Below are 23,132 nucleotides of genomic sequence, written 5' to 3' on the forward strand. Positions count from 1 at the left end.
TTGACGATTGCCCCAGTGCTAACAATCTTTGACGGCATAGAGGGATATAAGATTTATAGTGACGCCTTAGGCCAAGGGTTGGGAGCAGTGCTGATGCAGCATGAAAAAGTAATTGCTTAAGCTTCTCGATAGCTAAAGACTTATGAGAAGAATTATCCAACTTATGACTTGGAGCTAGCAGCGGTGTTTTTCGCATTGAAAATCTAGAGGCACTACTTGTACGGGATACACAGCGACATCTACACTAATCACACAAAAGACTGAAGTATTTCTTCACTCATAAGCAATTGAATATGAGACAGCGTCGATGGCTAGAGATATTCAACAACTACAACTGTGACATATGGTACCACCTGGGGAAAGCAAACAAGGTGGTGGATGCATTGAGCAGACATCCAAGGGCTTATGTGATGACAATGAAAGAGATTTCGCAACAGTTACATGCCGACCTTGCTACCTTGGATTTGGAGATAGTAGTCGGTCAATTTGCTAACCTCTCTATCGAGCCTACCATTATGGAAGCTATAAAAGGGGGCAGTTAATCGATCCTTGGTTACAAAGACTGATGTACGAAGTGAGGAAGGAGGTGAAACTAGGATTCCATATCTCCGACGACTGAGTACTAGTGTTCAAGGGCAAAATATGTGTACCTAACGATGATGAAATCAAGAAGCAGATCTTTTTCGAGGGACATAATGCTCCTTATGTCATGCATCCAGACACCATAAAATTGTACTAAGACTTGAAGAAGTACTTTTGGTGGCCTGGGATTAAATAAGAGACATCAGAATATGTGGCACACTACTTGACTTGTCAGTAGACAAAGGCCGAGCATCAACAACTAGCCAGATTGTTGCAGCCCTTAGAAATTCTGGAATGGAAGTGGGAGATGGTCACTATGAACTTTGTCATAGTTCTACCAACCACTCCCAAGGGGCATGATGCCATTTGGGTTATCATAGATAGGCTAACTAAGTCTGCCCATTTCTTGTCAATCAAGGTAACTTATGGGGCACATAAGTTGGCAGATATTTACATTGCAGATATAGTGAGACTGCATCGTGTACCCAACTCCACCGTATCTGATCGCGACAAACGTTTCACCTCGGCATTCTGGGATAGAATCCAAACAAGGTTGGGTACTAAACTGAAGTTCATCACCTCTTTCCACCCGCAAACAGACGATCAAAGTGAACAAATAATTTAGACACTGAAGATATGCTAAGAGCCTGCGTGCTTGAATTTCAAGGGTCATAGAATGAGAAGCTTCTACTGATAGAGTTCATTTACAACAACAGTTATCATGATTCCATCAAGATGGATCTGTATGACACTTTGTATGGAAGGAAATTTTGATCACTGATTCATTGGAACGAGGTCGGTGAAAGAAAGTTTCTCAAATCAGATAAGGTTGATCAGGTTACCGAGGACATTTGACAAATAAGGCAAAGCTTGAAAACTTCGATAGATCGATAGAGAAAATATGCCAACCAACGCAGGAGACCCCTGGCATTTGGGGTTGGTGATAATGTTCTGCTAGAGGTAGCTCTGCTACAAGGGGCTATGTGGTTCAAGAAGAAAGGAAAGCTTAGCCTAAGGTTTGTTGGACCTTTCGAAATCATAAAGAGGATCGGGGTAGTAGCTTATCGTTTAGCTCTTTCGCCTGCCTTGGCTAAGGTTCATGACGTGTTTCATGTATCCATGTTGATAAAATAGGTGCATGATCCCTCGCATGTTCTTAGCTATGAGCAACTGAGCATTGATCCTCAACTCGTCTATGAGGAGAAGCCTTTGATAATTCTAGATCAAAAGGAAAAAGTGTTGAGGAAAAAGATCGTGTCGTTGGTAAAGGTGTAGTGGTGTAACCACAGCATAGAAGAGGTGACCTGGGAAACAGAAGACAAGATGAGGGAGTTTTATCCTCATTTGTTTTAAGTTTTGAGAACGAAACCTCTATAAATTGTAGGTATTGTAACGCCCTGCATTTCGGGTACCTTTAAACGACTCGGGTCGGGATTGTTTTCCTCGAGTTAAGGATACTATTTTAAATAATATTATGTTTGTTTGGAATTTATTTCCATGAGTTATTGCTAGCCAAATTATGAATTGTGTGATTAAAAGTCAAGATAAGACTTTCGGTCTTGGACCGATACAAAAACCCTAATCGAGTAAAAATCTCAGAAAATAAAATGATAAACTATGGAAAATATATTTTGGGCGTAAAATACATTCATAAAAATTAAAGTTTGGTCAAAAATAATAAACCTAAGAGGAAATGGAAATTTTAAGGCATTTTGTGTTAAATGCTTAAATTTTTGCCTAATAGTAGAATTTTATTCCATAAATGGACCTTAGGTTAAATTGTATTGTGTGATTAATTAAATTAAATGTGAGATACATTTAATTTAATTATTATGTGTTAAGTTTTTTGAACAAAAAACTTTATAAGAGTGAAAAATGTTATAGAAAAGTGATTTAAGCTTTAATCACATCAAAATAATGTTAATGACACAAAGTGACATAAAGTAAAAACACTTAAGTGTTTTAGATATTTTTTAGAGTTGTCTAAGCTCTTCCAACCTCCCCAAAACTGATCCCCCTTCTCTCCTCTCACTCTCATCTTGTTCAAAAAAATTCTCTCAAGTTTTCTCATCATTTTCAACTACCAAAAATCCTAAGAAACCTTGGAAGCCTAAGCCTTGATCTTGGAAGAGTTTCCCTAAGGTAAAAGTATCAAAAACTTGACTTTTGTAAAGTTTTTAACCATTGATCTTTCAATAACTAACTATATATGTTTTGGGGGAAGTTGGTTTAAGGCTTTGAAATATTTTTGAAGGATCTAAAGCTAGTAGAAACATTAAAACCTAAAGCAAGAACAACAAGAGGTAAAAAGTTTACTTTTTATGGTTGTTTTTGTATGGTTTTTATTTTTAAGCATTATTCTTTGTATTTAATACTTAAAGATTCTTATTTGGTGATTTAATAAGACTATGGTAGTTTGTTGATAACCTTTATGATACTTGTATGTTGATTGTGAAAATAGGGACCCAAACCCCTAAGGGGTTTGTTGAAAACCCAAAAACCGAAAAAAAAAAAAAAAAAGGTTTTGAGCGTTGACTTCCAAGGGGTCAAGCATCCTTTATATAACTGATGATTTTTTAGAAAAAAAATTTACTGTGATATTATCGAGATGGAGTACATGAATTTGAGCTTTTGAAACACTCAAAAAATGTTTAGAAATGAGTGAGTTATGCTATTTCAAAGTTTAGGTAAAAAAACTATTTTTTCGTATTCTTAATTTCGGGAGTACATTTGGACAGTCATTGTATAGGGAAAATGAACCTAGTTTTTCCTAAAATTTGGTGTCGCTGTTCTTGGCATTCCCTAGTATGCCTCTGTAAAATTTGGTAACAAAATACTGAATGGTTCCATAATTATTAAGTGCCAAAGTTTGAAGAAAATAAGGACTTGAAAATAAGGTCATTTTTACCTCAATGTTTAAAAAATATTTTCACCAGTCAAAAATGCTCTTTTTTACCTAATATTTTACAGAGACCTAAATAGCATACCAAAGATTGAATTAGGAAATTTTGGTAATAATTGGGTAAGTAAATTTCTAGTTATGTCATAACAAATTATGTAGTTAAAAATGTGAAAAATGTAGTTTTCACACTTAGTGAGAATTATTTTTATTCTTTCTAAAAATAAAAAGATTTAATTTATTAATAAATTAAAATAGGGTTTACAATCTTATATTTTGAGAAAATAATTAAGTAAATTATTTTTATTAAGTAAACTCGATTGATTGTCTTCGAAGAATTAACTAGTCAAGATAAGCAATTATTAACGAGTTTTCCTAATTAAGTTAAAATTAGGTTATTTTCTTAAAATAATTTTTAGTGATTAATACCTTAAGAAAAATAAAAGGAAAATTAAGATATTATTTTCTTGAAAAATAATTGAGGAATTTAATTAGTATTTTCTAGATATAATACCCGCTAAAATCTTTTATATATTTAACCGACTTGTTGAAAGTAGGAGTTAATAGTGGAACTTTTAAAGAATCAGAAGTTTAGCGGATTATGGGAAATACTATTGCGATACCCAAGTCTAGGTATCAAGACCATGGGATAGGTCTCCCCGAGACTTAGGGTTTAGTCTCAAATTTTTGGTATGAATTTCTTAAATGGGTTTAAATCCAAATAAGGATTTTTAATCCTTACAAATGATTTTGAAAATGACCAAACTACCCAAAATAATAATAATGAATTATGAGTTTCATAATTAATCCGAGTATACTGTATGGATAATCACAGCATTTGCTAAGCATAACTGGACCGTGCGTTGGAGGGTGAAATCCTGCTAAGAGCTAAGGACTGCATGTAAGTCATCTTCTATTGTGTGGCTACAACATGAAACGACTAGTGTAATGTATGTTAACATAGAGAAACATGCACATGTATCCACTGTCGTAGAAAGTTTGCGTAGAGATGTTAGTCTTGTAGGTGTTGATTCATAAAATTTGACTGATAGATATCCGTCATATCCTAGACGGCTCATCCCCATTACACTGCTTGTTGATTATATTTGGTCCAATTCACTACCGCGACGAGTGGCCAAGAGGTGAGGAATCCTGGTTTAAACCTAGGGCGCCAAAATGAATGCGACCTAGGGACCCTCATACTTACTTAATCATTGAACGGTTAGATTCCCAGCAAGTTTTCTGATAAGTTATTCCCAGATAGCAGCAGTGAATATTGGCCATTCAGTGGGAGTTCCTAAAGATACCAGGGATTGCCAAGTTTGAGTGAGGTTGAACACCCTAGGGGAAACTGCTCGCCATCACCACTATTTAACAAAGAAGTCTCTGTAAACCCGTGTAACTTCAATTACACTCTTGAATAGTAGCAATGCCCTACGTAACTTGATGGTTACCCCCTTGGGGGATTTACTTTTAGATAAGTAGTGATGCCCTAGGTAACTCAATAGTTGCCCTTGATGGGGATATTTATTGGCTAGATCTTAGTGTTGAGACTCGGTTCTCCCCTATTGATTAGTAAATATGTTGGAGGGCGTAGTACGCCCGAATTGTCAAAAATTGTCAAGCGTTGGTCTCGAATTTTATTGTGATAGATTATATCTATTTGCTCTCAGATTTTCTGAGTGTGGGGATTTATCTGTTTATCTGAAATAGTTTGTCCTTGGTTATCAGGCATAACCATAAGTTTGCCAGGATGGATCAAGAACCCTAATTTTGTTGAGCTATTGTTATCAGTGGTCAGTGACTCAGTCAGTGAACACTTGTCTTCTCTACATAATTTTTGTTTTAAAGTTGAACTTATTAAGCGTTTTCGCTTACCTAGTTGTTCCCTGTTGTAGGTAAGAACAAGGGCAAAGTAGAGCAGTGAGCGTTGGAGTCTACTTTGTTGATGTACATGTAAATCGACCTTTTGGGAAGCTGTTTTGTTTTTTAAATGTTGTTTTATTTTCATAAACAATGCTAAGTTTACTTTTCATAAACTATGTTTGTATTAAATATTAAGTATGGCCATACGACTTTAAAAGGTTTTTTTTATACTGGTTTTTGAGACATTTCATTAAATGAAAACGTTTATATGTCCGCATTATCGAGTCTTAAAAGTCCGGGACGTTACACTAACCCTCTTTCGACATTGAAATTCATTACTCAAGACTTTGTTAGATTGGATAGGTTTGATAGGACTAACTTTGTGTGTTGGCAAGACAAGATTAGATTCTTGATCACCACTTTGAAAGTGTTCTGTGTCTTGGATAAAGACCTAAAAGCCTTGGAAGAGCCCAAGGAAGATGATACTGTAGAAGTTTTCAAAGAAAGGAAGAATCACAAAGAAGATGAATTAATACGTAGGGGTCACATCCTCAATGCCCTCTCAGATAGGCTATATGATCTCTACACCAACACTATAACGCCCCAAATTCCCTAATGTAGCTTAGTGCCTTGACTAGGGGGCTGGGAGGGTCATAATTGATTTATTATGTAATTAAATGAGTATATGCATGATTATGTGAGTTACATTATTATATGATGATAAATGCATGTATATTGACCCACTTTTCATTAGAAGGGTATTTTGGTAATTTGGCCTGTTGAGGGAATATTTATATATTTTCATGCATGTTGGTGATATATGGGTGAGGCCACACTATTATGTGGATATGTTTGAGCTATTCGGCATGAGATGATCTTAGAATGCAAGTTAGCGGTTTGGTCATAACGGGGTTATTTTCTGGGCTCGGGTGAGTCTCATGGTAATTTGATGATTAGTACATTATCGGGAATTGTAGGGTAATGGGATATGACTTAATTACTATTTGAGAATATTGGGAGTAATGGGAATTAGAGGACGTTAATTATGATTAACGAGATGGACGGGAAAGGACGATTTGCCCTTGCTAGCCTTGAAAGGAAATTATTTAACCTAGGGGCATTTTGGTCATTTGACCAAGGGATATATTTAACTAAGGAAGGCTGTAGAAAACTTAAGCAAAATAGAGCCTCTTCTCCTTCTTCCTCCCAATCATTTTTCTTCTTCTTTTTCCTTTGAAATTTTTGAAGCTCCAAATGAGGATTCAAGCTAGGGAAGCAAGGCTTGAGGGGTTAGGTTTGTGTTCAGCCATTGAAGGAGTTTTAATTCTGAGTTTAAGGTAAGGTTTCAGTTTGTTTTTCCTAGTTTGCTCAGTTTTTGAGTTAGTTTGAAGCTTTGGATTTTGATTATAGAAGTGGCTATTTGAGGTAGTTTTAAATGGTTCAAAGCTTGGGTTTTGATGAGGTTGAGGTAGTGATGAGGCTTTTGGGTTAAAATATAAGTTTGGAAATGCTTGAGTAGGTTTTTGGAATGATTTAGAAGAGGAAAAATGAAGGATTTTGGCTGGGTTCCAGGTGGGGTCGTGGCCCTTTTCTTGGGTGTCGCGGCCCGAGCTTAGTGAAGAAGAGAGGTGGAGGGTGGAGTTGAAGGGCCTTAGGACCACAGCACTTGGGAAGCTAGCCGCGGCGTGTGGTACGGGCAGAGGAGGCTAGCGCCCCTATTTTTGGGAGGCGGCCCGCGGTTCATTAGGGTGGGGTCGTGGCGCTTAAGGGCATTTGTTTCCAAAATGGTGTTTTAATCATGGGGACTCAAACCTTAGGCCTCGGGATCGTTCCTACTACCCATTTTAGTAGGATTCGATGTCCCGGAGGCTAGGTCTTGGTTCGGGAACCTTTTATTACTCATTTTATTGATGTGAGTTTATTATTTGGTTATGACTAGGTGACCACTAAGGGACTTAAGGACTGATCATTCTCAATGGTCGTTCTTTTATTATTTCACGCTCAAACCAGAGGTAAGAAAACTAAACCCAGTATATGACATGCATGGTTATTGATGAGGCATGTTGAGTGCTCTATTTGTGGACATTGATTGCATTATAAATGCTCAGTAGTCTTGCTTATCTATGAATGGTACTGACTTATTAGTCAGAATCGACAATGGTGTCAGTATTGACTATGAAGCTGTGACTTATTAGTCAAGTTCAACAGTAGTACTGAGCACTGGTCATATGGAATTGACCTATGAGTCAAGAACGGTATTAGTGTGTTTAACGCAAGCCGAAAAGATTAGATCTAATCGACATAAGCATTATCATCATAAGCATGAAATGCTTGACCGACCTTAAGTTCGATGAAAACAAAAGTGCTTGTCTAGTCTAAAGGCTAGTTACTTAGAGCCGGAGCCAAAAGGCTAAGGTGACTAACATGTCACATGGCTTAGGGAGCGGATCCCCAAAGATGGACTTATTAGCCATCTATTTAAGTAGCAAAACCCTAGAGATGGACTTATTAGTCATCTATACAGGGGACAGATCCTTGAGGTAGACTTACTAGTCACCTATTAAATGTGTAACTCATTAGTCACTTAAATAATGTGTGATTCATTAATCACTCATCTGATTGGACGGCAAGCCCAGAATGATTACCATAATCATTTGTTGATCTTCACTTATCTGTTTTGGGCTACAAGCCCAAGTATGATTATCATAATCATTCATTGATATTGTATACATGTAGTAATGAGTTTTCTTGCTGAGCCTTGGCTAACGAGTGCTATATGGTGCAGGTAAAGGGAAAGAAAAGCTTACCCAGCCTTGAGTGGAGAGCTTAGGTGGCGATGTGTACTTATGCGGCCTCTTGACCACCACGGCCAAGGTGTTTCTCAAGGGAACTAGGGGTTAACCCTATATTTTGCCGCTTAGGTCGGAAGGTTGTAATTTTTACACTGTAATGACCATTTTGGATTGTAAATAACTTGTAAATGCTTTTATGGGTCCATGTACAATTTTATGTTTTAAATATAATATATCCATACGTTTTGATCGAGATTTTTCACCTTAGCCTATTAATGACATCTAGATGCACGTTTATAACCAAATGACTCGTTTAGCGAGTTAAGCATTGTTTAAAGTCCACTGTAACAATCTTGGAGTAACCAGGGCATTAAAAACACCAATACTACCAAGGATATTTGAGAGGCCTTGAAAAAGAAGTACAAAGCAGAAGAAGAAGGTACTAAGAAATTATTTATTACTCAGTATATGGAATTCAAATTTCATAATGATAAACCCCTTCTCCCTCAAATTCATGAGGTGAAAATTATTGTGAATAAATTGTCTACTCTTAAGAATGCACTTCCAAAACAATTTCTTATTGGTGCCATTATAGCCAAGTTACCTCCTTCTTGGAGAGGTTATAAAAAGAAGAGATTTCTTTGGAGGAAATTCTCAAACACTTGAGAATTGAGAAGGAATCTTGCTCTAGAGATATGAATGAAGAAAAGTCCAATGGAGAGACTTCTAAGACCTACGTGGTGGCTAACTCTCCTAATAAGGGCAAAGGAAATGGTAAGAACAAGGGCAAGGGCCAAAAACCCTTAGGGCCCAAGAAGAATGAGGGACAATTCAAAAGTTCCAAGGGACCTTGCTTTATGTGTGGCAACAATGGCCACTTTGCTAGAGATTGTATGTTCAAGAGGAGCCAAAACAATGAGGGAAGAGTCAATTCAACCCAAGAGGAGCTAGTGGCAACACTAAGAGAAGTGAATGCCATTCATGGAAAGGTGAGTGGGTGGTGGTATGATACTTATGCCACCATTCATGTTACGAATGATAGAACTATATTCAAGACCTTTGAATCTTCAAAGGAAGGGCATGAAATCCAAATGGGCAATGAGAAAAGGTCCAAGGTTGAAGGAAATGGAACTATTGATTTTTTCTTCACATCTGGCAAGAAGGTTCTAGTCACCAATGTCTTGTATGTACAAGAAATGAGTAGAAACCTTGTGAGTGGCAATTTAATTGGCAAACAGGGAATCAAGGTTGTGATAGATTTCGGCAAGCTCATTTTATCTAAAGACAATATTTTTGTGGGAAAGGGATATGCTTTTGATGGCATGTTCAAACTTTGTACATCTATTGATCATGTGAACAATAAAGTTTCTTCTTCTTGTTATATGCTTGACTCAAATTCTATTACTTTGTGACATATTAGACTTGCACATATAGGATTTAGCACAATTAAAAGGGCTGTCAAATGTGGATTAATTGATTGTAATAATGTTGAGCATGACAAATGTGAATTATGTGTTAAATCTAAAATGGTAAAGAAATATTTTCCTAGTGTTGGAAGGAACTCTAAGTTGTTAGATTTGATACATAGTGATTTATGTGAAATTAATGGAATGTTGATTAGAGGAGGAAGTAAATATTTTTATTACTTTAATTGATGATTGCTCTAGGTTCACATATGTATATTTTCTTAAAAATAACGATGAAGCATTTGATGTATTTAAGGTGTATAAAGCGGAAGTTGAAAATCAACTTGAAAGAAAAAGAAAGTGCTTAGAAGTGATAGGGGTTGTGAATATTTTTCAAATAAATTTAACTTGTTTTGTGAAGAACATGGAATAATTCATGAATGTACAACCCCTTATTCTCCACAACAAAATGATATAGGAGAAAGATAAAATACAACATTTATTGAGATGATTAATGTTATGCTATTACACTCTAAATTGAATTTTAGTTTGTGGGGTGAAGCCTTGCTATCCGCTTGTCATATTTTGAATCGTATTCCCATGAAAAAAAAATATCTCCATATGAGTTATGGAAAGGAAAGAAACCAAACATTGGTTATCTTAAAGTGTGGGGGGTGTCTTGCTTATTGCAAGAGCGCCGATCCTAAAAGGACTAATGTAACGCCCTGGCTACCCCAGAATAGTTACGGTGAACGGTGGACCGGAAATTTGACTCATTGCCTGAGTCCTTTGGTCAAAAACGTGCTCTAAGCGTAATGAATAGGTTAAGGTATTAAATCAATAAAAAGGAAATGGAGATTTTATTACAAACTGCTCTGCAGAGCTAAACAAAATATTTACAAGTGGTTCTCAGTACAAAATGGTCACTACTGTTTTAAATTTACAGTCCCGCCGACCTAAGCGGCAAAAATAGGGTAAACCCCCTAGTTCCTCTGAGAACGCCTTGGCCATGGTGGTCAAGCGGCCGCATATGTACACATCACCACATCAACTCTCCACTCAAGGCTAGGTGAGCTTTTCTTTCCCTTTACCTGCACCACATAGCACCCATGAGCCAAAGCCCAGCAAGAAAACATAATACTTTTCATAAACATTATCAAATGATTATCATTATAATCATACTAAGCATAAAGCTTTCAGACAAGTGAATAACACATGATTTTAGCGGGAGAGTGGCTGTTGAGTAAGCCACTAGCCTCCAAGCTCTCTTTTCTAGCGGGAGAGTGGCTGCTAGGTAAGCCACTAGCCTCCAAGCTCTGTTTATTCATCGACCCTCAGGGTCGGTCAGGCATTAATGCTCATTGAGCCATTCAATCCTAAAAATCGATTAGATCCAATCTTTGTTGGCTTGCGTGATTCACGCAAGGGCCGTTATGACAAACAAATCAGCGCTACCTGACCTGTGTCCAGTATCACTGCCGAACCTGACAAATAAGTCACAGCTTCACAGCTGATACTAACACTTTTGTCGATTCCGTGTTCAATCCATGTCCATATTTATACAATCAACATGCCTCACAAATATCCATGCATGTCACACTTTGGGTGCAGTTTTCTTACCTCCGGTTCGAGCTAGAATGAATTAAAGAACGACCCTGAGAACGATCAACCTTTAAACTCCTTAGTGGTTACCTAATCATAGCCAATTAGAAACCATTAATAATACAAATCAATGAATGGTTTACAAACTAAACCACACTCCCGGGACCAATCCCCCACTCTCGGGACTCTCAAACTACTCAAAAGGAGCAAAGGAACCAACCCCCGAGCCTTAAAAACCATCCCGAACCCTAAAATCAACACTTCCTGAAACTGGCCTAGCGCCTAGGCGCTGTCCTAGAAACAGAGAGGGCTACTCTCTGCCCTGAGTAGCGCTGGGGCGCTAGGGCTGGCGCTGGGGCGCCAGCTTCAGACCAGCAGCTGCACTGAAACTCCATTCCTGCGATTCCTCTTGAAACCAACCTTCCAAACACATCCCAAACCTCACCAAAACATCTAATTCAACCCCTAAACCTCACCTACATCACCTCCTCACCAAAACCCATTCACACACACACCGAAAACTCCCCTTGATTCCAACTTTCCACATCAAATTCTAGAGCTGAAAACAAAAAGGAAAAACAGAGTACACCTTAAATTCATGGACAATTCCTTACCTCCAACTGGTTTTGAACCCTCTTAAGATGATGAACTAAGTCCACAACCTTCAAGCTTTGATTCCTAGCTTGCTACCTCAACTTGGGACCAAAAACCTCAAAGAAAGATAGAGAGGAAATGGATGTATGGGAAGGTGAAGAAGTTGCTCTGTTTTTGTTCTACAACTTTCTACAGCCTCTTGAAACATATATAACCCAAGCAAAAAGACCTTAATACCCCTAGGTCATCAAAAGCTTCTAATGTCTCCCCAAGGGTAAAATCGTCATCTTTCATCTATTTCGTTAATCATAATTAACGCTCTCCAATTCCCGCTATTCTCAAAATTCCCAAACACCAATAATTCATATCCTGTTACCCTTTCTACTCCCGACAACGTTCTAATCATTAAAACATCCCGAGACTCACCACGAGCCTCGAACTTAATCCCGCTATGACTAAACCGCTACTTTAATACTTAAAGATCGTCTCATGCCGAATAGCTCGAACAAACCCACATCATAATGTGGTCTCAAATTATATCACCAACATGCGAACAAATAATCAATTTACCCTCAACGGGCCAAATTACCATCACACCCCTGTAATTAAAAATATGGACCCACATGCATGCATTTCACATCATATCATAATATAATCAACATATACATGCATTTAATCAATTAATAGCATATTTAAGCAAGTATGGCCCTCCCGGCCTACTGTCCACGCCGTTAAACACAACGGAGAATTCGGGGCATTACAACTAAGTTGGGTCCAAGGACTATATGATGTGCGTTTGTGGATTATGCCCAAAATAGCAAAGCTTATAGATTATTAGACTTGGAGTTTAATTTAATAATTTAACCTAGAGAGATTGAGCTCTTTGAGAACATGCCATGCGATGACAACAAGCTAGAATCAACTTAAACTAGAGAGCCTCAAGAAGAGACTCCTAGAATAGTTGGTGAGCAACCTCAATTGCCTAGAAGGAGCTAAAGGCTCAAAGATTTGGGATCAAGTGAGAAGTGTTCTCCAATAGAGACACTATACCTTGTTGAAGGTGATAATGAGGAAGTTACTTGGAAACGTCCAATAGTACTTCAAATAGAAGATGATCCCAAAACGTTCAAAGAAGCAATGTCCTCAAGAGACTCCTCTTTTTGGAAGGAGGCAATTAATGATGAAATGGATTCAATTATGTCAAACCACACTTGGGAATTGGTTGACCTTCCAAAAGGGCCCAGACTAATTGAGTGCAAATGGGTATTTAGACAGAAATACCATACCGATGGCACCATACAAACCTTTAAGGCTAGGCTAGTAGCCAAAGGATTCAAACAAAGAGAGGGAATAGATTACTTTGACACATATGCACCGGTAGCAAGAATTACTTCTATAAGATTTTTTTTCCTTATCATCTATATATAACCTTTATGTTCACCAAATGAATGTCAAAACAACATTCCTAAATGGGGATCTCAAGGAAGAGGTCTACATGGAACAACCAGAAGGTTTTGTTCTTCAAGGAAATGAACATAAAGTGTGTAGACTTGTCAAATCATTATATGGTTTGAAACAAGCTCCAAAACAATGGCATGAGAAGTTTGATAAAGTCATTGTTTCTAATGGATTTAGACACAACAATGCAAACTAGTGTTTATACTATAAGACTTGCGGTGAGTTAGTCATACTTGTGTGTCTATATGTAGATGATATGTTGATTTTATGTAATGACATGAAAGGAATAATAGAAACGAAGAGGTTTCTATCTTCTAACTTTAAAATGAAAGACCTTGGAAATGTGGATACCATTCTAGGTATCAAAGTTAGAAGGAATAGTGAGGGTTTCATGTTAAGCCAAACCCACTATGTTGAGAAAGTGCTCGAAAAATTCAGTCATCTCAAAATCAAAGAGGCACATACACCATTTGATTCAAACATGAAGTTTGAAAAGAATGAAGGAAGAGCGGTGGCGCAATTGGAATATGCAAGTATGATGGGAAGCCTAATGTACGCCGCTCATTGCACAAGAGCTGATATTGCATATGTGGTTAGTAAACTTAGTGGCTTTACTAGCAATCCAAGTATCAAGCACTGGAAAGCTATTGAGAGAATTCTTGGTTATCTTAAGGGTACCAAAGAGTATAGTCTTTACTATACAAATTTTCCAAAGACACTTGAAGGATATTCCGATGATGATTGGATATCGGGAGTTGGAGATAATCTCTCCACCACTGGTTGGGTGTTTACTCTTGGAGGAGGTGCAATCTCATGGGGCTCCAAAAAGCAAACTTGCATATCACACTCAACCATGGAAGCGGAAAAGAGGCTGAGTGGCTTAGAAATCTCAAGATGGATATTCCTTTAGCCATGGATATGGTATCAACAATTTCAATACACTGTGATAGTCAATCTGCACATGCTAGAGCTTATAATAGTGTGTATAATAAAAAGCCTAGACACATTAGTCTAAGACATGAATATCTGAGACAATTGATTCATGGTGGGATCATATCGATCTCATATGTTAAGACAAGTGAGAACTTAATGGATCCATTTACAAAACCTCTTGTGAGAAGGTTAGTAAGTTATACTTCAAAAATGGTGGGATTGAAACTCCTAGAATAATAGATTTACCAATAATGGAAACTCAACTCTCAACTTGTACAAATCAAGGGAACGAGTTCAATGGGTAAGAACAAGTCATTTATAAGTGAATAGTTTAAACACTAAAATTTATGATAAGTTCCATCCGAGACGGTTAGTATTGGTTGCTACCGAGTTAGGGTCAAGCCTAGAGCTTTTAATGAAGTTCAGTTGAGTGTAACAGGTATCTATAAAGGTAGCAAAGATGTTGTAAGAACTTCACCTATGAGGACTTAGAGGGGAGATGGAGTTTCTCCCTAGAAAGTTCATGAAGAGATGAGCACATGACCATGATAGTGTTAAGCGAGAAAGTGGGAAAAATAAAAGATGTGGTGGAGGTGTGTGAGGTATCACCAGTTTTATCATATAGAATATTTGGTTCAAGCTTTAAGTAACTAATGATTTCGATAAGACTTTGTGATATTTTCACTAAGGTAAAGTTCAAACCGAAAGGTATTTTATTTTATGCACCAAAACTATTTTAAGCTAGAGAATGAGGCTTGTTGTAACGCCCTGGATAGCCAAGACCGTTACACTGTGTGTTTATAAAGTGTCAGACTTGCTAATCAAGTCGTTTAATTGAAAACGTGTCATTGAAACTGTAAAGGAACTAGGGTTTAAAGTGTTTGGGTCTCAAAAGTCACATTTTCATTAAGAAACATTATCCTTTACACGGGATCCCAAAAATATCAAGTTCAAAGACTGTTTACAAAAGACACAAAGTTTATACATAATATCAGGCCATATTAAGGCAAAACAGACAATTAGGTATTCCCTGTCCTGATCCACTCCTCGACCATGGCGATCGAACAGCTGGCTTTGTACATTCCACCTCGGAGCTCTCCATCTCAGGCTTGGTCCAGCTTGCCCTTGCCTTTACCTGCACCACGTAGCACCCGTGAGCCAAGGCCCAGCAAGAAAACACAACAACAGAGCATAAGCAATCAACATACAAATCAATATCTCACATTGCATCTCATGATCTCAGCCATATAGTCATTCAGTATAATCAAGTATCCAACATGTTAAGCATATCAATTCATATCATATATCACTGCACAAATGATAACTAGGGCTAGCGCTCTCAGGCTACTCCCTACGTTATCCCACTGACTCCGGCCCGCTTAAACCGAGCTCAATGTATGTTAAGCTGTCCTTGGCTACCAGTGGCCAAGCCGCGCCCTGTGCGCTAATATAATGTATGGCACTCTTAGGCCGCTTCTACATGTCCCATGGTGTAATACCATCATTGACACGATACAATTCTCGGGAGCACTTAGTCCCATCACAAACATATAATCGGGTGGAGTTTTCTTACCTTTTAATTCACTAGGTTTGATCCCTCGACTCCTTGAGCACGATACCCCTCGAGCCCTAGCGCTCACCCAAACAAAATCATGGGCCAAAGTCATCATCAATCCTCAAGTCCAAAACCTAGCCTCGGGGCCAATCCCGAGCCCCCGGGAAGTCCTAGTTCCACCAAACAAGGTGGTGGAATCAAACCCCAAACCTTAGGTCAAAAACCCTTGCAAACAACCCTAAAATCCCCTTCAGGAAGCAGGGTAGCGCTACAACGCTCATGGAAGGGTGCTAGAGTGCTACAAATAGAAACAAAATCCCTCAGCAAACTTGGCCTAGCGCTGTAGCGCTAGTCACAGGCAGACTAACACCAACTTTTCTCTTCTGGGATTTTCTCGAACCAACTCCAACCAAAACTCTTATAACTCTTTCCCAAACTTAAAAACAACCTTATGACCATACTCCACTCATCCCAAGCACCCCAAAGACCTAGGACTCAAGCACATGCATCCACAAACTCAGAATTCACCATAGCCACTCCTAAGCTCTAAAACTCAGTAAAAAGCAGCTGAACAACAAAGTTAGAGTTTAGACTTTATACCTTTGATAGGATTTCGACCACAAGCTGTCTCTAGACTTCCTTGGCTTGCTTTCCCTTAACCTTTGCCCTAAATTTCCCCAAAGTTCCCCATCAAACTCAACTTATACACCATAATTCAAAAACCAAACCAGCAACTGAAGAGATTATAGAACCTTACCTCAAGTGATGGCCTAACCTTGCTAAACCTTTGTCGAATCCTCAATCTTAGGTCAGTAACCTTGTGGCTTAATTGAACTAGCTCTCCTCTGAATTTTTCTTCAAGAAGAGTGAAGAACAGTGGTGATAAAGGCACAAACCGACTCAAGGAGAACCACTCTGTTTTCCTTCCTTTCTTTTCCTTTCCTTTTTCTTTCTTTTCAGACTTCTGTAATATTCTACAAATCCCACTAACATAAAGCCTCAGTAATACCCATCTTTAAAAGCCAAATGACCTTAATGCCCTCCCTATTGATTCTAAACCCTTTTATCCACTTAGGGGCATTTTAGTCATTTTACCCAATTCCCGCTAACTCCTTCAGTGTCTCTAATATTTCCCGCTTAATTCCCAATACCTAATTAACCACCAATAATGTTCCTCAATGTCCAAATAGACTCCAGTATATTCCCTAAACTCCCATTTATACCCCTAAGCTCGCCCCGAGCCGGGTATAAATCCCCGCTATGAGTTTTCCGCTACTTTGCTCACTAGGATCGTCTTGAGTCACAGATCACAGATATATCCACATAATAATGTGGCCTCGACAATTATCACATATATCAATACAATTATGCCCATAATGGCCAAAATTACGATTATGCCCTTCTAAACTAATCAGGGCCTACATGCATACTAATACACATAGTCATGCATCTCAAGTATTCAAATAGTCATATAACATGCTTTAAATCATAATCATGCATCTTAATCATTAAAACCACACATAATTCCCAATATGCCCTCCAGGCACACTAATCAAGGCCCTTAAGCCTTATTAGTGAATTTGGGTCGTTACACTTGTATTTAACCAAGTGGGGGATTGTTATGATTGGTTAAATACAAATGGTAAGTGTTAAAATACAAGCAAGGTATAAACACTTAGTAAAATTCACATAGTGAAGATGTGAAATTTCAGCTTAGATTGTAGGCACTTATAAAATGCAAATTTGGGTCCAAAGTAATACATGAGAGTATCTAAGGGTTCCCAAAAAGTTTGGTAGCATTTAGAGCAATTTTAGGACATTTGGAAATTCCAAAATCTGAGAGGGTGGCGAGCCATCGCCTGATGCGTAGGGTTTCAAGAAACCCTAATAGGCGATGCGTCTCCTGCACGCATCGCCTACTACAGTACGTGAAATTACGTAAAATGCTCATAATGACGTGTTTTTCAAGTCAAATCATATTGGTTAGACCTAATGACGGTGCATATTCTATATAAGGTTAAAAATAGTATTTTGGAAGACTTGATCACTCTCTCCAATCTCTCTCTACCCTCTCTGTCTCTCTAGCTCCAAGATTCTCTAGTTTTTCTCCAAGAACTCTCGAAGAAAGTGCTTGACTTTGAGAGTTGAATGCTTGTTCAATCTCAATCCTCATTTTCTCAAGAGAAGACCTCAAGCATCCATGGTGGCTAGGAAATAGAGTATTAGGACAGTATTGTGCAACGTGTATATGCCTTGGTTTTGTGTTTTTGGTTTGCTCAAAGGATTTGCTCAAAGTGGTGGTTTTGCCTGGGGTTTTTGAAGCTTCATCATAGTTGAAGAACACCATTGATCTACTTGGGTTTGCAAGTTCTTCCTCAATCTTTTTTAAGTCTCTGTCAATCCATTTTTTTGTGTAGATTCTATTTTTTGAGGTGGTGTTGTCTCACTCTCCCCCAACAAAGAGTAGGTCACGATGGTACCTCCCTTGTGCCCAAACGACCAGCGGTGTGGTCAGAATTGTGTTTTTAAGTTTTGGAGAAGAGAGAGAAAAGAAGAATAGATGGATTTGAAGAAAGAGAAGAAGAAAAAAAAAACTTAATTTACGCTAGTCTATACGGTATATGTGTATGGTAGTCTATACGGTATATGTGTAAATAATTATTTATACGTTATTTTTGTAAATAAAAGTCAAATCATGTTCATCTATGTAATTATTCCAAATATAAAATTTAAAATAGAGATAAATATTCTAAAACACAAAAATACCTAGGGGATTCTGTTGTAGGGGCTTCAAAAAGAGTCTCACTGGTGAGACTCTTTTGTATTCCCGTGAACAGTTTTCAGAGCGATTTTTTTTATGACCGTGTATATTGTAGTTATTTAGAGTATCCTGCAAATTTTCATAATATTCTGAATAATTTATAGTGCCGAAAAATAAGTTCAAATATGTTATTTTCCACACTCATAAAAAAAATTAATCACACGTGCAACAACCTGGTTTGAACATAGATTTTGACACTATAAATTATTCAAAATTTTTAGAAAATTTGTAAAATGCTCTAAATAACTACAATATACACAATCATAACAAAATTGTGTCAAAATCTATTCACAGTTAGGAATACATAAGAACTCCGGCAATGTGACTCTTTATGAAGCTCCTACACCATATTTTCCAATATATTTATTATATATAATTTTAAAGAAGGGACTTCCTCTGAATTTTCTGTGGGAGCCACTTTTAGCACCCACACCGACTTGCTCCAAAGGGTTGTTGGCGATCATACTAACAGAATGTGTCGTTCATAACCACGCGCGGACACGCTTTTTTTGGTAAGACGTCGTACAAGTTTTTTTGTTTCAAACAGATTTGCCTCCAAGAATACCTATATATAGATCAAACACATCCGGAAATAAGTATAAAATATATAATATATTCTGGATCAATACGGAATAACAAAGATTGAATTTAGACAAATTAAATATGATGTAATTTGTACACATAATAATAAAAAAAATTAGTATTTTTAAAAAAAATATAAATTATATACGAATGTCGTGCTATTTTCAGATAATGAAAAAGGGGACCTTTTTTGTAACCTGTTTTCAACTATAGATGTAAAAAGAATAATTTTATATTTGTTTTGTATACTTTTTTATATATAGTATACAATTACTTAGGGACAATTTTGTAACTTTGTTTGTTTTGTCATTCTGTTGATATGTATATAACGTGAATAAAAATGTATTCACATGGAAGAGGATTGTATCCTCATATTTGGGTAAGTTTTAATATTTTAGAGTATTTTCATTTTTGTTAACATAATTTTAAATTACATTAACCTGTTTAGTTAGTTAAACTAACTAGATATTTCATTTATATCATTATTTTGAAAATAAATAGTTCTTTGCTTTTTACAAAATTAATAAATATTTATATAAGTAAAAAATAATTAAATTATTTAGTTAGTTTGACTCATTACTAAATAATATTTCATTTATATCTTCATTCTTTTAAGTGTTTTCTTTCCTTTGATTTAATAAAATTAATAATTTGTCTGTATGTCAACAAATGATAACCTACATGCATAAATATATTTTTCTCTCTTTCTCTACATATTATCATTTATTAAGTAAATTTCACATTCAAAATTATGCTTTTTATTTCTTATTTTTAATTTTATATTAAAAAAAATAAATTTAATAAATTTTTAGCTAACAAATGATAATTTTACAAGCTTTTTTTTTGTGATATTAGATTTAATTTAATGCCAGTAACTATTACATAATATCAAATGCTTAAAATAAATTACATTTTTGCTATCTTATCTATTAAAATAATCACCACAATTGATTTTAATTATTAAAGCTAACATTTTATAAAGTAGCATGAATAATACATAATTCCCATTAATTTATTATTTATCATATTAATTTATGTTTATTGATCAAATAAAAAAACTAAGAAAATGAGCAAAATTAGAGCCACAGTAGTTTTTTTATTTGATTGACACAATCTAATGATATTTTTAAATAGTAATTATCATGACCTATTACTAGTCATATTATTTAATTAATTAATTGTATATATCTTCTATATAAAAAATTATGTATTTGACGTTTTTTTGTTTTAACGGTTTTTTTTATTAATTTTTGCTATCTTATTTTTTCGTTAACTCATATGGAGTCATAAATGAGGAGTCATTTGTGTGTACACTACTACAAAATTATCATTTCGCATTAGTCAAACGTGTTAGTCAACGGAGTTGACTGACACCGTTGACCATATTTAGGCATTTGCGTCAGTTGACCATATCTAGACACTGAAATTTGTTTGTATCAAATTTGTAAATAATGTGATTAAATAGATATGTATCTCTGTTAAAATCTGAATATCTAAATATGTAGTTTTGTACCAATTTGTGTTTGATTTTTTATTTGTAAAATAAAATATAAATTGGGTAATAAATCAGCTTGCAAGCATTTTTTTTTAAATATATATACATTATTAGTGTGAGTGCCTAACTGTCATAAACATAGCATTTGTGGCAGTTAAGCACTAACGCAAATGTCAAGCGTTTGCGTCAGTAGAAAACTGCCTCAAATGCTACGTTTGTGGAAGTTCTCCACTGACTCAAATGCTTCGCAGGTTTACGTCATGGGATTTTGCGTCACTTTTAAAACTAACTCAAAAAAAATCAATTGTGGCAGTTGGGAACTGACGCAAATAACATTTTTTGTAGTAGTGGTAATATTTCAAAGTTGGTCTCTAATGATGAACAGTAAGCTAAAGAAAAGATAAATAAATGCAGCAATAAATGAATTAGACGAAGATTTATAATGGTTTTGTCCAAAAAAGATGACCTACATCCACTTTATTCAGTATCATTTATAAACTTTGAACCCTCAAGAGCAAGTTGGGCCTGATCTTGTTCTTTGGGCAGTTACAGTAATGCAGAGTTGAAACTCTCTCCATAAATGAACAAGTACTAACTTGTTTTTCTCTCGATTGTCCTCCTTCCTTTGCTATTGTGCGAGTTGCACTATTTATAGCCGTGGAGATGGGCACGGTTGACAATGGCACCTTGTTTCCCGATCAGGCTAAATCTTGGTACACTTGGCTTAGAGACAGACTTGTGTCTCACCAAAAATGGAAGTCTGACGTGTCATGTTCATTTCATGGTTAAAGGCGCACTCAAGTGTAGAACGAGGCTCGGGTGGTGAGGGCCACCAACGAGCAAGGAGGGGCCTCGGTGATCGGCGAGGTGCCTCGGGGATCAGCTATGTCCGATGGTGACTATAGCAGACCCTTGTGATGTGTGTTCATTTGACTTGTGCGTCTGGTTATGGCGATTGGCTACGTCCCTTTTCTTCTTACGATTGGTGTTGGCGTGGCCATCTAAGGATCATTTGGTTTCACGTGATGACAGAATTAGGTCGGCACTGGCGAGTCTTGCCTCTTCTTGAGTATTGGGGAGGTGGCGAGGGCCACTCCTTACCGCGGTTGGTGGTAACTGTTGTATCTCGACACTTTTCCTCGACACGTCATCGCTTCGCGGATCGCCACGTGGAAGTGCCGAATTTTGGGTATAACATTTTTAACAGGATATTACAAATAATTAACAAAATATATACCTTTAAAAACAATTAAAAATAAACATTTATTAATTATATTAATATAAATTCAAATATTATAAAATATCATTATTATAATAATATTTAATAGAAGACTAAATATTTGATGATTATATTAATATAAATTCAAATGTTATAAAATAATATTATTATAATAATATATAATACAAGACAAGATATTTATTAATTATATTAATATAATTTTGTTGACATTGTTTTTTGTCAACTTAATTTTGAAGAACACTAAACAATATATTAGAAAGAATAGAAGAACACAAGAATTTTTACGTGGTTCAGCAGTTAAAATCTGCCTAGTCCACGAGTCAATATTATTGATCTTGATACTCTCTCAAAACATTTTCAAAAAAAATCAGCAGAGTATTCTCAGTACAATTTTGTGCGTGAGTACAAATTAAATTCCCCATGCTATTTATAGGCCTGGTTGACAGAATGCCTTCCCCTTATTTTGGGAAGTTACAATCAATTATTCAAATTTAAAATAAATATAAATAAATACATTAATTACATAATATCTCATGATAATTGGGATTTAATATCAGATAACAACAAACCCCTAAGGAATAGGGATTTCCTAACAGTTGTCGTATGCAAAGCGCATTGCTGATCTCGAATGCATGGTTAACGCGCTTTTGAGATCGACCAAGATTTCGAACTTGTTATTCTAGTCGGCCTCCTCCTCACCTAGAGGTTTCATTGAACTTATTCTTCGGAGACCAATGCCTTCGAGCCTGCAACTAAGGCTCGAATAATACCCACATGCCTCGGAGAAGATTCTTTCTATGGAGCTTGAAACTTAAGCTTGAGCCTTTCAACTTGTGCTCGATCGCCAACAACAACAGATCAAGAATCATGCCTATTTATACAAGTGTTCAGCCAATGCTTGTTATTTTCGAGCTTACACTTTTCAAGCCTACATTTTGAGGCCCATTTATCCATCCTCGAAATTGGGGTGTAACATTTTTCCCCCTCAAAAGTGTTGGTTCAAATCATCTCAGAAGGAAACTTTTGAACTCCACTTTCAAAAATCGTGTCACCTACTACACTCGAGTGCAGACACGCATCACTTGGGGATTGCACACCAAGAGTACTCAAGTGCTCTATTTTTCTGCGCATGTCCCTTACAATTCTATTTGCCGCCATATTTCGAGAATCAAATGTGATCCCTTGGATCTTCTTCTAATGTAAACCAAAGGTCCAAATCCACTCGACCTTTGAAATGCTGACTGGGGTATATATATACCCCTTCTCCATCTTCTTCACTCCCACTTTTACTCTTCAGAAAGCACGAA

The sequence above is a fragment of the Humulus lupulus genome, chromosome 2 (assembly GCF_963169125.1).
Source record: "Humulus lupulus chromosome 2, drHumLupu1.1, whole genome shotgun sequence".
Lineage (NCBI taxonomy): Eukaryota > Viridiplantae > Streptophyta > Magnoliopsida > Rosales > Cannabaceae > Humulus > Humulus lupulus.